Source organism: Callospermophilus lateralis, chromosome 1, assembly GCF_048772815.1.
Source record: "Callospermophilus lateralis isolate mCalLat2 chromosome 1, mCalLat2.hap1, whole genome shotgun sequence".
NCBI lineage: Eukaryota > Metazoa > Chordata > Mammalia > Rodentia > Sciuridae > Callospermophilus > Callospermophilus lateralis.
In genome coordinates, this window is record NC_135305.1 from 169,917,571 (window position 1) to 169,931,907 (window position 14,337).

Here is a 14,337-nt window from a genome sequence, read left to right on the forward strand (position 1 = left end):
TCCTGGGTGAGGGGGGATGCACCCAGTGGCCGGAGACCTGAAGGACCCATCTCAGGATTCTGCCTGCTCCACGCTGAGGGCCCAGGGACGTGGCGACACAAACACCAGAGTGTCCTGCGGCCGGGACCACCCAGACCCACACGTCAGGTGCCAAGGGTGATCAGCGAGGCACAGTCCCTCTTTCCTGCTGCTCCTTTCCAGAGTCGCTTTCTGGCTCTTTTGATTTTTCCCTCACGGTTGCACCTGCCCGAGGGAACATCTCTTTTCTATCTCAGGGATTTCTGCTCTTCCTGAAGAGTCTGCTGTCCACACCGCCTCCTGCTGCTCCAGGTCCCTCACACCTATGCTCTGTCACTCTGTGCTTTGTTTATTATATAACAGATCTCTCTCTCTCTCTCTCTCTCTCTCTCTCTCCTCTCTCTCCCCCACCCACCCATCTGTGAGATGCTCTTGAGTACAAATGGTGTTTTTTTCCTTTTTTTTGGTACCAGGAATTAAACCCAGGGGCACTTAACCACTGAGCCCCATCCCCAGCCCTATTTTGTATTTTACTTAGAGATAGGGTCTCACCGAGTTGCTTAGGGCCTGGCTTTTGTGGAGGCTGGCTTTGAACTCGAGATCCTCCTGCCTCAGCCTCCTCAGTTGCTGGGATTACAGATGTGCGTCCCCATGCCCGGCATGGTATTTTTTCATCTTTTAAAAAATATGTGTCCCCTTTTAAAAGAAGCAATATACATGGCCAAGAAATACACAAAAAGATGTTCAGCATCGTTAGCAATGAGGGATATGCAAATCAAAACTACACTGAGGCTTCCTCTCACACCAGTCTGCATGGAAGTCATCAAGAATACGAAAAATAATAAATGCCGGGGAGGACGTGGAGGAAAAGGAACGCTTTTATACTGTGGATGGACTGTAAATTAGCACAGCTGCTGTGGAAATCAGCATGGAGGCTCCTCAAAGACAAGGTGTGGACCCACCATAGACCCCCCTAGACCACTCCTCGGTCTGATTCCTGAAGACTTAGTCCTCATACCACAGTGGCCCATGCACACATGTATACAGCAGCCCAATTCACGACAGCCAAACTAGGGAACCAGCCGGGGGGTCCACCAGTGGATGAGCAGACAAAGGAAACGTGATACGTGTGCACCGGGGAGTTTTATTGAGCCACAGAGAAAAATGAAATGATGTCATTTGCAGGAAAATGGATAGAACTGGAGTCGCTCATGTTAAGTGAAATGAGTGGAACTCAGAAGGCCAAGGGTTGTGTGTTCTCTCTCCTATGCAGAAGCTAGAGAGGATAACAAAGGTGGGGGTGGATCCCCCAAATCCAAGGGAGATCAGTAGGGGAAAGAGACCCAGGGGTGGGAGGGGGAGGGGGTTGCTGGGGAGGGATGTTGGCCAAATTATGAATGTGCCTGTATGAATATTTTAACAAATCCCGTCAGCACCTTCAACTATGATGCACCAGTAAAACATGTGAAGGAAGATCTCTGAGTCCCCGGGACTTACTACCCTGATGCCTTGCAGACCCAGGGAATAGTAACTGCGGAGGGGCCTCTGGAGAGGTAGATGAGGGTTCGCCCTTGTTTCCACTCGGCCCTTCTTCTGAATGTCTTCCAGGCCTGGGGTCCAGCAGCTGATGGACATCTTGGCCCAAGGGCCACTGCCCGGGAGAACATGAGGAAGTGGTTCCCAGGGACTTGGAAACAGGATGCCCAGTTCTGAATGCCATCCCTGCAGGTTATAAGCTTTGTTCCTGTGGGCAGGTTATTAAGGTTCCTGGGTCTCAGTGTCCATCCTCCTAGTGTCTACTTCAAAGGGCTGTTGGAAGGGTTCCTTCAGAACAGCGCTCAGGAAGAGGGAGTGTCCGTTTACATAATGCTTCCTTATTTTTTAAAACAAATACAGGATCAGTGAGCTTCCCGCGGAAGGGCGCAGGTCAGCATGGCCACGGGTGGGCCACACCTCCAGAGCAATGTGCCTGGGAATATCGGGCCCCAAACTACCCCCAGGAAAAGAGCTGGCAAGATTTAGGTCCAAGATGGGCACCGTGGCCCAGGCCTGCAAGCCCAGCAGCTCAGGAGGCTGAGGCAGGAGGATCGCGAGTTCAAAGCCAACCTCAACCATGTAGCGAGGCCCTAAGGAACTTAGCGAGACCTTGTTCTCTAAATAAAATGCACAAAGGGCTGGGGATGGGGCTCAGTGGTTAAGTCCCTCTGTGTTTAAATCCCTCCTTCAAAAAAGAAAGATTTACGTCTACAAATCAAACATGGTGAGCCCCAGATCTCTCTATACAAATCATTTTTTTTCCCCTAGAAATTACCACAGGAGGTGGAGAAGCATCAGTTTCCCCTGTGAAATAGGAATTTTTCTTTTTTTAATTATATATTGTTTTAGTTGTAGTTGGAATAATGTTCTTATTATCTTATTTATTTATTTTTATGTGGTACTGAGATTGAACTCAGTGCCTCACACGTGCTAGGCAAGCACTCCACCGCTGAGCCACCACCCCAGCCCCAAAAGTCTGCTTTTTCAATTTAGATGTGGTCAGTATGAGATAACACAGAGATTTCCATCCCTTGTCTTCTTCCCCAAAATGTACTCCAGAGACTCTATTCAATCTTTGGTATCATTATCAGTTTTTTAATCTACTTGATGATATGATGGAGAAATAATGAGTATATTACTTTTGTTCTGAGATTTGAAAATACAAGCTCTCTGCTCTGTCCCAAACATAATGAGTTTGCATTTCCAAGCTGAGGCTAGGAACCTATAAAGAATCAACAGATTCCTGGGTGTTCCTATGTAGACAGTCATAGACCTTTAAAAACTACTAGATGTGGTGTTGGGAGATGGATTGATCCCAACCATCTGCACAAGTAGGTGACAGGTTGAATGCAAAAATTTTTAAATGAGCAAACCTGCATTGAAGCCAGAAACCCAGCTACCTAGCTCGAAAATAAAGTAGGCAGAATCCAGGGAAACAAGATGGAGGCAAAGAAAAAGAAAAACAATTAAAAAGAAGAAGAAGCAACCCTAAACTTGCACAGATTTTGGTTAACAGTTCAGCGTGAATCCAGTTGATGTGATCTTTGAATCACGGTCTCAGGAATGAGGAGGGTATAGACCTATTGTACCCAACCCCGGTCAAAAATATACTTGAATGTTTTGCATTTTAAAGAACACTTCATGCAAACGAAAAGTACACTGAAATTCCATCTCAATCCAGTAAGAAGGGCAATTTTCGAGAATATAAGTAACCATAGATGTTGGCAAAGACATGGGGGAAAAGGTACACTAATACATTGCTGGTGGGACTGCAAATTGGTGCAACTACTTTGGAAACCAGTATGGAAATTCCTCAGAAAACTTGAAATGGAACCACTTAGAATTCCAGTTATCCCATTCTTCAACATATACCCAAAGCACTTAAAATCAGCATACTACAGTGACACAGCCACATCAATGTTTATAGCAGCCCCATTCACAATAGCTAAGCTATGGAACTAACCTAGGTGCCCTTCAACAGATGAATGGATAAAGAAAATGTGGTATATATACATCATGGAATATTACTCAGCCATAAAGAAGAATGTAATTATGGCATTTGCCAGTAAATGGATGGAACTGGAGACTATCATGCTAAATGAAATAAGCCAATCCCCAAAAACCAAAGGCCAAATGTTCTCTCTGCTATGCAGATGCTAACACACAATAAGGGGATGAGGGATGGAAGAATAGAAGTTTATTGGATTGGCCAAAGGGGAAAGAAAGAAAGGGGGGAAGGATAGTAATAGGAAAGACAGCAGAATGAATCAGACATAACTTTCCTATATTCATCTGCGTATGTTATACTTATTTATTTATTTTTGGTACTGGGGATTGAACGCAGGAGTACTCTACCACTGAACTACATCCCCAGCCTTTTTTTTTTTCTATTATATCTAGAGACAAGGTCTCACTGAGTTGCTTAATGGCCTTGCTAAGTTGCTGAGGCTGGCCTCCAACTTACAATCCTCCTGCCTCAGCCTCCCAAGCTGCTGGTATTACAGACATGCACCCATGTGCCTGACCCTTGACCACTGCTGATCTGCTCTTTGTTCTTATAATTTTGCCTTTTTGGAATGATATAACATCTAGTGTGTACCTTTTCAGACTGTCTTCTTTCACTTGGCATAGTGCATTTGAAAGTCACCCCTGTTTTTGTAATTATTTGTTCCTTTTAACTACTGAATAGTTTTCTGTTGTATGGATATGTCATAAGTTGCTCATTGTTGCAGATAATAAGATAGATTTGTATCATATGTCATGAGCATGATACTTAGTAAAAGCAAATTTTTTGAGCTGGGGTTGTAACTCAGTGTGCTTGCCTAGCACGTGTGAGGCACTGGGTTTGAGTCTCTGCACCACCTATAAATAAATAAAATAAATAAAAATCCATCAACAACACAAAATATTTTAAAAACTGCAGATTTTTTAGAAACTCTGAAAGGAATATACAAATGACCAAGTTTTAGTGGGCGGGGAGGGAAATAAACTGGTTTAACCAATTGTCACCCTACAGGAAGTCATCTTTTAATTTCGTATCTCCCCCTTCAGTGGTGAATTTGATCAACACATAAATGTGTCCCATTAATGTCATCTTAAGTCACAACATACCTTTTGGAGTCTCAAGGTAAACTCAGTGGTCTCTACGGCATCCTTTTCACTTTTTTTTTTTTTTTTTTTTTTTTTTGATACCAGGGATTGAATCCAGGAGTGCTTAGCCACTGAGCCCCATCGCCAGACCTTTATATTTTTTATTTAGAGACAGGATCTCTCTGAATTGCTTAGGGCCTCACTAAATTTCTGAGGCTGGCCTCAAACTTTCGATCCTCCTGCCTCAGCCTCCTGAGCCTCTGGGATTACAGGAGCGAGCCACCGTGCCTGGCTTCCCATTCTTTCTCATTCCTTTGTTTTTAATCCATTCCCTTCCCTCCTCCCTCCTTCCCTCTCTTCCTCGTTATTTTCATCCTCGATTGCTCCCTTTCCTTTTCTCTCTCTGGTTGCTTTTTCCCGATATTTCATCAGAGCTTCTGTAACTGAATGATTCGATGTGTTTCTCAAGGAGTGTTCCATAAAATCCACTGTGCAGTTGGCAGGACAGAAGAGCTGGCTTATGAACCCAATGCTACAATTTGCTCTTTGTGTCTGAATCCGGCTGTGGCTGGGCCTCCTGCTTATCTCTCCTCCATTTGTACCCTCCTGTCCTTGGCCTAGAGTGAGCCTGGCCTCTTTGGATTGGGTGGGTGATGGTTCTGAGTGCTGTTTGGGTGCAGAACTGCGTAACAGGGACAGACCCTATCTCCTGAGTTAGTGTTACAGAGTCCCCAGAATATAAAGTGTCGGTGTGGAAATAAATAAGGGCCTTTCTTCCCCTTTGTGGGGCTGATGCTATCTGTATCACTTACTAGAATAAAGTGATACCCATCTTTCCCCTTTCTTAAATAACATGTTAATTGCTCTTCTCTGCAGTGTTTCGTTTGTCGGGTTCTGGAATATATTCACCTGATAGACATTTCTACCCGAGGATGCATTTTTAAATCCTTGGACATCTTCAAATCTTATCTATTTAATATAAACTTAGGTGTAGAGAGGAACAGGAGATCAAAGCTGGGCGCGTTCCCTCATTTCGTCAGTTTGCATCAGAATACGAATAACAATCCTTTGCAGCTAAAGGATTGCCGTTCCTATCTGAAGAGCTCATCAGAAAAATTCCAAGCTATAGATTTTTTCTCTCTCTCTCAGCAACATTTCTGATACGGAGGTTCTCCTTGGTTGCCTCTGTTTGAGTTGCTGAATTTTAAAAGCTTCAGGGAAAAAAAAAAAAAAAAAAAAGATCTGTGAATTCAGACGATAGGACCCACTGGGCAATGTCCCTAGTGCTGTCACTCCAGATCTAGTGACATGACAGACATCACTAATCAATTACAGCCCGCCTTCCTGCCAAAGGTAGCCTCAGACTTCCTGTTAAGTCCGCCCTCCAGGAAGGCACTGCTAATCAATCAGTGTTAGCCCAAGAGATGAAATTCATTTGCCTTTCTCAAAACGGTGGTATTTAATCCCTAAAGCGTGGCTGGGTTTGTTTACCAAAGTTAGAGGGTCATTGCGTGACAGAAGGAAAGAAAGCCCCCTCCCCAGCCCTTTTTAGTTTTTATTTAGAGACAGGGTCTCACTGAGTTGCTGAGGGCCTCGCTAAATTGCTGAGGCTGGCCTTGAACTCCAGATCCTCCTGCCTCAGCCTCCCGAGGTGCTGGGATCACAGGCGTGCGCCACCCCACCCAACAGGCAGTGGGTTTTAGTCATGTTTTTCTGGGAGTATCTAGCCTACGGGGCAGACCCTGTCTCACAGTAGACACTGTAAATGTTCATTTAATGGTGCATGAAGCAGTCAATGAAAGAACGTATCCCCGGCCAATTCTTTCCTCTCTATGACTTTATAGTCCACTGCTTCCTCCAAAGGACAGGCACAAGCCTTGACATTATTGAATTTCCTCCGCTTTAATTCAGGCCATTCCTCCAGATGGGATAGATTGCTGGATGTGCTTATCCACCCACCCAAAGCCCTGGCAACTTGGCCTGTTGGTGGGACTTTACAAGTTTCCCCTCCCTCCTTGGGTTCAGTCATTTACAGACCTATCCAGCAATGCCAAGGACGGTCCTCTACGTCCTTTCCCCTGCCCGAGTCTGAATTCTGGCAACTTAACACGTGGCTGGGAATCTGAAGCTTTAATGATATGGATGGGGATGCTGTCACAATTTCAGCTTGAAACGCTGCGGAGAATCACCAACTCGATGCAGAACATATGCAGCCTCTTTTCGTTATTTTGAGGGCAGCATATTTTCATCTCCGCATTTTGATGGCCTGATGATATGCCTTCTATAGGGTAGACACTTAGTAAGCGTCTGGTATTTCTTGGGAAAATAGGCTGCAGCCTCTGTCCTTTTTAACTCTTTGGAGAATATTGTCTTTGCAAAGAGAAGGACTCCTCTTTTCTCCTCAAGCTCTGGATTTTCATCAGGAGATTAAATGCCCATCTCATGAAATCAGTGACGAGGCCCGGCGTTCTGCGAAATGCTTTAGGGTCTCATAAACCTCCAAGCAACCCCGAGATCAGTGGTAGGAATTCCATTTTATAGAGGAGATAAGTGAAGTGCTCAGAGTCAGCCTGGCCAGTCACAAGATGTGAAGTGGCAACACTGGAGATTAAGGCCAGACCGGCTCTGACGTCCTTTCCCTGGGAGATCCCAGCTCCTGCAGGAAAGCTGTCCCTTCCAGGAAGTGCCACTTCTCCCTATGACATGTTCTTCCCATGTGTTTCTTTTTTTTTCTTTTTTTTTTTTTTTGGGGTACCAGGGATTGAACCTACGGGCACTGAACCACTGAGCCCCATCCCCAGCCCTATTTTGTATTTTATTTAGAGACAGGGTCTCCCTGAGTTGCTTAGGGCCTCGCTGAGTTGCTGAGGCTGACTTTGAACTCGCGATCCTCCTGCCTCAGCCTCCTGAGCTGCTGGGACAACATGCATTTGCCACCTTGCCCGGCTTCCCATGTGTTTCTATAGCAATTTATGTCCCCTGTGGTCCTTTCCATTCTGTGATGGACTAGATTCCCTGCTGTCTGCACCACCAGAGTAATTTGCAAAGGTAGTCCTCTGGATTTTTAGCTTTTATGTTTTGTTTTGTTGTTCCTGCTTTTCAACTGCTTGTACAACGGCTTGTATCCAAGTGCATTCACTTTTCCTAAGAGATCACGGTCACTTTGCCCTGATACCTGGGCACCCTATAGGATGTGCAGCTGTGTCTTCTAGAACCTTCCATTCATTACATTTTCAGATGACAGATTCGGGGACGATGGGTGAGATCCACTGGTGGCATGGCAGAAGCTGCCTCTTCTGGGCACTCTTGCCTCCCCCTCACTTTATAATGTCATAAAATCGTGACATGGTGAAGCTGTGTCATTTCTCCCTGCTTTCCTTATTAACTGTATTTTTATAAACAATTAAGAGATGCAAATGTTCTTATGTGTACTGATCCTTCTCGAAAAGCCTGTGCTCCTTGAGTGGGATGATTCATGAGCTTTATAAACGCCAGGAAATCCGTAGCCTTTCTATCTTCAATTATTACCTCTCCCCATTTCCTCTGCCTCGCCCTATAGGAGTCCTGTTAGATGAGTGTTGGGCCTTCTCATTCCATACTTCACATCTTTTTTGAGGCTCAGCCCAGTGGTACTTAACCCCTGAGCCCTATCCCCAGCCCTTTTAATTTTTTATTTAGAGACAGGGTTCCACTGAGTTGCTTAGGGCCTCGCTAAGTTGCTGAGGCTGGCTTTGAACTCACGATCCTCCTGCCTCAGCCTCCCAAGCTGCTGGGATGAAAGGTATGTGCCACCTCACCCAGCTTCTTTTGGGTTCCATTTCACAATGTTGTTTTAAGACCAGTGATTCTTGAGTCTCTAATTCTCTCATGAGCCTTACCAGTCTCCCTGATGTGCCTGATTCACTCTTGAAAACTGATGCTTTGTTTGAGGGCTGGTTGTGGGAACTGGCTCTTCAGAGAAATTTTCAATTTGTTTCTGGGAGTCACGGCTGACCCGTCATAAAGGAGAGCAATTTTTATGTTAATCTTCATTCTTTTTGCTCTTTACATTTTAATCTCCAGAAAACCAGAGGCCTCAGGTCTCTAATAGACTCAGTTGAAATGTTCCCTTCCACCCAGCTCGCAGAGAGGGACCGAGTGTCATCGGTTGGTGGGCAGGTGTGTGGTTTTGGTTTTGATTTTGTACTGGGGATTGAAGCCAGAGGCGCTTTACCGCTGAGCTACATCCCCAGCCCCTTTTATGTTTTATTTTGAGACAGGGTCTTGCTAAATTGCTTAGGACCTCGCTAAGTGGCTGAGGCTGGCCTTGAACCTGCAGTCCTCCTGCCTCAGCCTTCCAGGAAGCTGGGATTACCTGTTTGGGCCACGGTGCCCGGAGGAGATCCTCTTGATCTTATTTTCAGTTACCACTTTATCTTACGGCCTCGGTATTTCCCTTTCTTCCTTGGAAGTCATCTAAGCACTGAGGAGGATTTCTTTTTATTACTAGCGTGTCCAGGTGTCTGAAAGGTCGGGATTTTCTAGTTGTCATCACTTGCCATATTGCCAAAACGAGGGGCTTATTACAGGCTCATGGCAAAATATTCAAAAAATATATAAGGACATGTGCTGAAAGATTAGTCTCCTCATCTGAAATCAGCCTGATCCTCAAACCGCCTTGCTGGTAGTATGACTTTTACCTTTTTCTTTGGCCTCTTTCTATAAGTCTGTTTTTCTTAGCATATGTATGTGTGCATACAACATGCACATTTGTTGATATAAGCAGGAATATCCTGTACTCTCGGCTCTGTACTTAATGTACTTTGCAGTTCATTGCACATTGGTGGGCTTAGGGTTGGCGCTGCCTCTATTTTATCATGACTGTATAGTATTCCATTATATGGATGTGCCATGATTTAGTTAACCAAGTTGCCTATTACTGAATAGTTATGTTTTCATTTCTTTTTCCCTTTTGGGGGGAGGGGGTACTGGGGATTGAAACTCAGGAGCACTTGACCACTGAGCAACATCCCCAGCCCTACTTGTATTTTATTTAGGATCTCACTGAGTTAAGTAGTGCCCACTTTTGTTGAGGCTGACTTTGAACTCGAAATCCTCCTACCTCAGCCTCCCAAGCCTCTGGGATTACTGGCCTGCACCACTGTGCCCGACTTCATTTCTTTTTATGTCACAGTGAATACTCCTCTCCATGTCTTCCCTTATGTCTCACTTAATGTAATTATTATTATTTATCTATTTATCTATTTTTATTATAGATAAATTATTTATCTATTATTATCATTTATCATTATTTATTTTCCACCCTGGCCCATGAGTGCCTCATGGTCAAGGACTTTATCTTTTACTGAGGACCCTGGCACCTGGCATGGGCCTGGCCCTGGGTGGGAACTTACTTCTTCTTGCTTTGGTGAATAACTCCCCAGGGTATCAAACCAGCAAATGTTAATGCCAGGAATAAGGACAGCCATTGACTCTTGAGTAGTGAGTAGCTATCAGCTAAGGCCTCCCCCAGTCTAGACATGAGCTAATGCAGGCTTTACAACCACCTTGGGAGATGAAGGATTTCAGGATCCTTCCTCGCGGACAAGGGAACGGAGGTGCAGGTGACCGACTCTAAGAGGCGCAGGGCAGATTTGAACAGGGCTTGTCTGAAATCCACACCTGGCCTCTTGACTGCTGCTTCTTAATTAACAATTGTATTGGCACAGCCAACCGCGACGACGTGTTTAATTGTTCATTCCACCATCTATTCATTCAATCAATCGGCAAATATTTACTGGGAGTTCACAATGTCCCAGGCAGGGAGTGATCCATCTTGATGACAGATGAAAACGTTCCACCAGGTGGAACTTGGGATGCAAGGCGAGGGTCCCGTTAAGCCAGTCAGTGAGACGTGTCCGGAGTGGCCCCCACAGCAGAGCTTTAGGAGCATGGCCTTCTCCAGAGCGGGAGGTCAAGAGGGCCTCCAGGACGGAGAGACACCCGGAGGGCCTGGAAGGAGGAGAGCCAGTGGGGCGGCTGCCAGGAGGGTGAGCAGCACCGACGGTCCAGCAGGACCCCGTGCCTTGGACTCTGCCGGCTCTGACCTGGCTCCTCCCGCCTCTGTGCGCTCTCCAGGGACGGGAGAGCCTGCGTCCTGCTTCTGGAAGATGGCTGAGCCCCCCAGCAGCCCTTTCTAATTTTAAAGCCTTAGCTCCCTTGATTGAGATCCCAATTTGGGAACAGGCCTGCGATTGGCCTGTGGCTGGGAATTTTCTCCAATCAGCGGGGCGGGAGGTGGGGCGGCGTCCCTTAAAGCAGCCCGGAGGCAGCCTGGGGAGGTCGGAGCTGCTCCCCGGGACCTGAGAGCTTCTCCTGGGTCGCAGCTGCCTGTGCAGCGGAGGCCGCGCGGGGCATGGTACGCTCCTCGCGCGGAGCCCCGGCAGGGCGCCCCCGGGCCCCGAGCAGCTGGTGGCCCGCCGCCCACCGGGCTGCATAGCTGCACCCCGCCCCGGCCCGCGGCCCCGTTCCTGCCGCCCGCAGCTTCCCGGCCTCCGAGGCGCCGCCGCGCCGAGCGCTGCAGGGCTGAGCCGGGTAAGTGGCCCCCGGGCAGGGCGCACGGAGCGGGGCGCGGGGCGCACGGAGCGGGGCGCAGGGCGGGTAGCCCCAGCGCGCGATCCTCCCTGGAGGGCCGGCCCGGGACCGGGAAAGGGACCTGTGCGACAGATGCGCCCTGTCACCCTTGGCTGGGAGGGCAGTTCTGCCCAGGGGACCTCGGGCGCTCGAGTCAGAGCGCAGCTACTTTCCACAGTGGTTCATCGTGACATCACGAGGAGAGGGAGATGTTGTCCCTGCGTCGGGATCCATGGGCGGGGGGGGGGGGAGGAATTAAACTCATAAGGATTTGCTTTTTCAACAGCCTTTTCAAATGGCTTTCTTATCTTTCCATTCCCGTAAATATTGAAAGTATGTTTACTGCTGCGACCTACTTATTTCCGCTGAACTCAGAAAAGATACTGCTTGATGTCTGATGTCTGTGTCTAGGAAGAGCTATCTCAAAACATCCTTTGGGTGGATCTGCACCCTTTCTGGTGTGTGTTTACAGTCCCTAAAAATGGAAGTGTCGCTCATTTTGCTAAGACTTTAAACATTCATATCTTTTCTCCTTGGTGTGGACTTTGGTAAATAAGCAACTCTGGATTCCTTAATTCATTTGCTCTGAGTTGGAGGAAGGGGCATGAGGTCTCCCTCTCCTGGTCTTCCCTTCTCCTTCTCTCTCTCTCTCTCTCTCTCTCTCTCTCTCTCTGCACTGGGGACTCTGATTGGAGAAGCTGGTGGGGTTGAGGGGGGGGGGGCTCAGTGCCCTCTGCCTGCCCGCCCCCACCCCGGGGTGCTAAATGCACCCTTTCATCTGCCCCTAGAGTCAGGACTTGGGGAAAGACTGCAGTCTTGGAAATCTGGGATGCTTGGGCAGCTGTGCCCAGGGAAGATTTCAAACCAAAATAATCGTGAGAGTGGGTGGGTGGGTGGCTGAAGTTTTAAAAGATGCAGTTTCAGTCCCCACCCCCACCCCCACCCCCATCTGTTCCCTTGTTTGTACCTAAGCAAGAAGTTGGGAGGTAATGCAGAGGGTCAGAGTTTAATGTCGGTCCCCCCTCCCCTTTAAGATGAGGCAGCTGGAAGACATACCTTCCCAAATTGGAGCAACGTCTGATGCATGCATTGCCAAATTCCATTTCCGCCCATATTAAATTATTTTGGCTTTTAGCAGGCCCTGGTTGCGCTGGGCTGGCTTTTATTTTCGGTTGTTTAGGTGGTGTGAATCATTTGTGTACTTTGGGTTCCCTGCTTTCTGCACACAGATGTTTTTATCTGTGCAACTCGTTGAGTAATTAGAGAGGTGGACACGTCCCTGTCTGTGCAAACAAATACCACTTGGGGCCAATGGGGGCCTTTCCTTTTTTCAAATCAATTGCCAAGCCTTCCCAGCCACTGGGCAATTCAGATAAAGGTGTCAAGTGAGCTGAAGAATTTATATGTGCAGCTAATTCTGCTGGTCCCACAATAAAACATCTTCGCATGGGGGCCAAAGAGTGAGGGTGCAGGGAGGCTCATAAAGATGACCCTGTGTTCTGAGTCACCGACTACCCAGGTCTCCCTGGATTGCTGAGAACCTGCCAGAAGAAAACTGTTGACTGGATAGAAGTTTAAAAAAAAAAAAAGAACAGACATCAGAACAAACCCTCCTTGAGTGACTTTTTTTTAAATTTCTGTTTGAAGGCAAGGAACACTTTGTTAGAATAACATATCGTGGCTGCTTTTCAAGAGCAAAAGGAAAAAAAAAAAAAAAAGCGGTTCTGTTCCGAAGACAGATTCATTTTGAGAGTGTGAATCATTGGGTTTAGGTTTTTTGCTTTTTCTTTTGCGGTGGAGGCTTGGAGATGATTAAACGTCCTGTCTGCAGGAAATTACCAGGAGATTTGAGTGTTTTCCTGAATCAGCCTCAGATGGTACACAGCTTGGGGTGGAATACAAGAAAACTCTGTTTTTTCTGTGATACCTTCAGCCTCACTCATTGTGCAAGCAACTCCATCAACGAGTGTTCTAATTTTTTTATGTTTTTTTGGGGGGCTGCCCTTTCGTAGAAGACGCTGAGCCAGCTCTCCTTCCCCTCCAGAGCTTTTTAAGCTAGAACTTATTTTTGAGATGGTTTTATGGAGCCTGTTCCCCTGCAGCCTCCTCCTCCTAGCTCCAGCAGGAAAGACTCTTGGCTCCCTTTCCCCCGATTTCCTCTAAGCTGGGCTTGTTGTCCTCAGGGATACAGATGTCTGGAGGAAGGGGGAGCCTGGGCTGCAGTTTGAACTCAGTGCTTGCCAATTTGGTGGTGACATTGATGGTCTTGGTAGAGCCATTTGCAGGGAAGGGGGGGAGCGCTCCTCGGCTGGATTTACCCTCAAATCCATGCACCCCGTGAAGAGTGGGCACTTAAAAGTCTCTAAAGGACCACTGAGGACTATAGCGTGGGCTTTGTGCAGCCCTGTGTGCGGAGAGCTGTGGTTTTTAATAATTCGGAGAACTCGATGTCAGTGTCGCTGTGTTCCCTGAGAGTGTGTTTTCTTAATCTTTCCTGAAAGAGATCCAGTCCCATTAAGCCCTTCCTAACTGTATCATAAAATGCAGGCGCTCCGAGAGGGGACCCACACCGTGCGACATTCTGATGTCAGTGAAAGCCACAGACAGAATAATGTTTTTAGCCACCAAGTCACACAGTGGCAATCCTAGTGGAATATAATGAATCTCGATGGAAGAAGTCATCTGGAGAGTTTAAGTGTAATGTCCCCAAAAAGTTTCATATATATAAATCAATGTTTTTTTCTCAAAATCTAAATGGCAAGGGATTCTTTTCTGGGATACTTAACATTTGATTACGATGCAGGTCTTGTGTGTGTGTGTGTGTGTGTGTGTGTGTGTGTGTGTGTGACATTCTTTTTTTAAACATCCTGCTGCTATGTGACAAGCTGAGGAAGACTTTTTTTCCTTTTTTGCAAAGACTGCAGTCTCCATGATGGCGGAGGGAACACACAGGTACCGTGGGACTCGGTGGCTGGGAAAGCTCTTGAATGATTTTCCCTGCAAGTGAGGCCCAGAGGCCTTTGAGAATCGCTCTCCTTGGACTCGGAGGAGCCGTCCCGGGTAGAGAAATCACGGCATCTA

General features: G+C 47.0%; 1 protein-coding gene across 2 annotated transcripts in view; it reads left to right on the forward strand.

The window, feature by feature from the left end:
• Positions 1-14,337, forward strand: part of Prickle2 (prickle planar cell polarity protein 2) — a 324,927-nt gene that overhangs the window by 159,442 nt on the left and 151,148 nt on the right. Inside the window, exon 1 of one of the 2 annotated variants that reach the window (XM_076869510.1) lies at positions 10,996-11,217. The exons of the other annotated variant lie outside the window; for it this stretch is intronic. The gene's annotated coding sequence lies outside the window, so the exon portion shown is untranslated. Of the gene's footprint in view, positions 1-10,995; positions 11,218-14,337 lie in introns of those variants that run through there. 2 annotated transcript variants of the gene reach the window in all.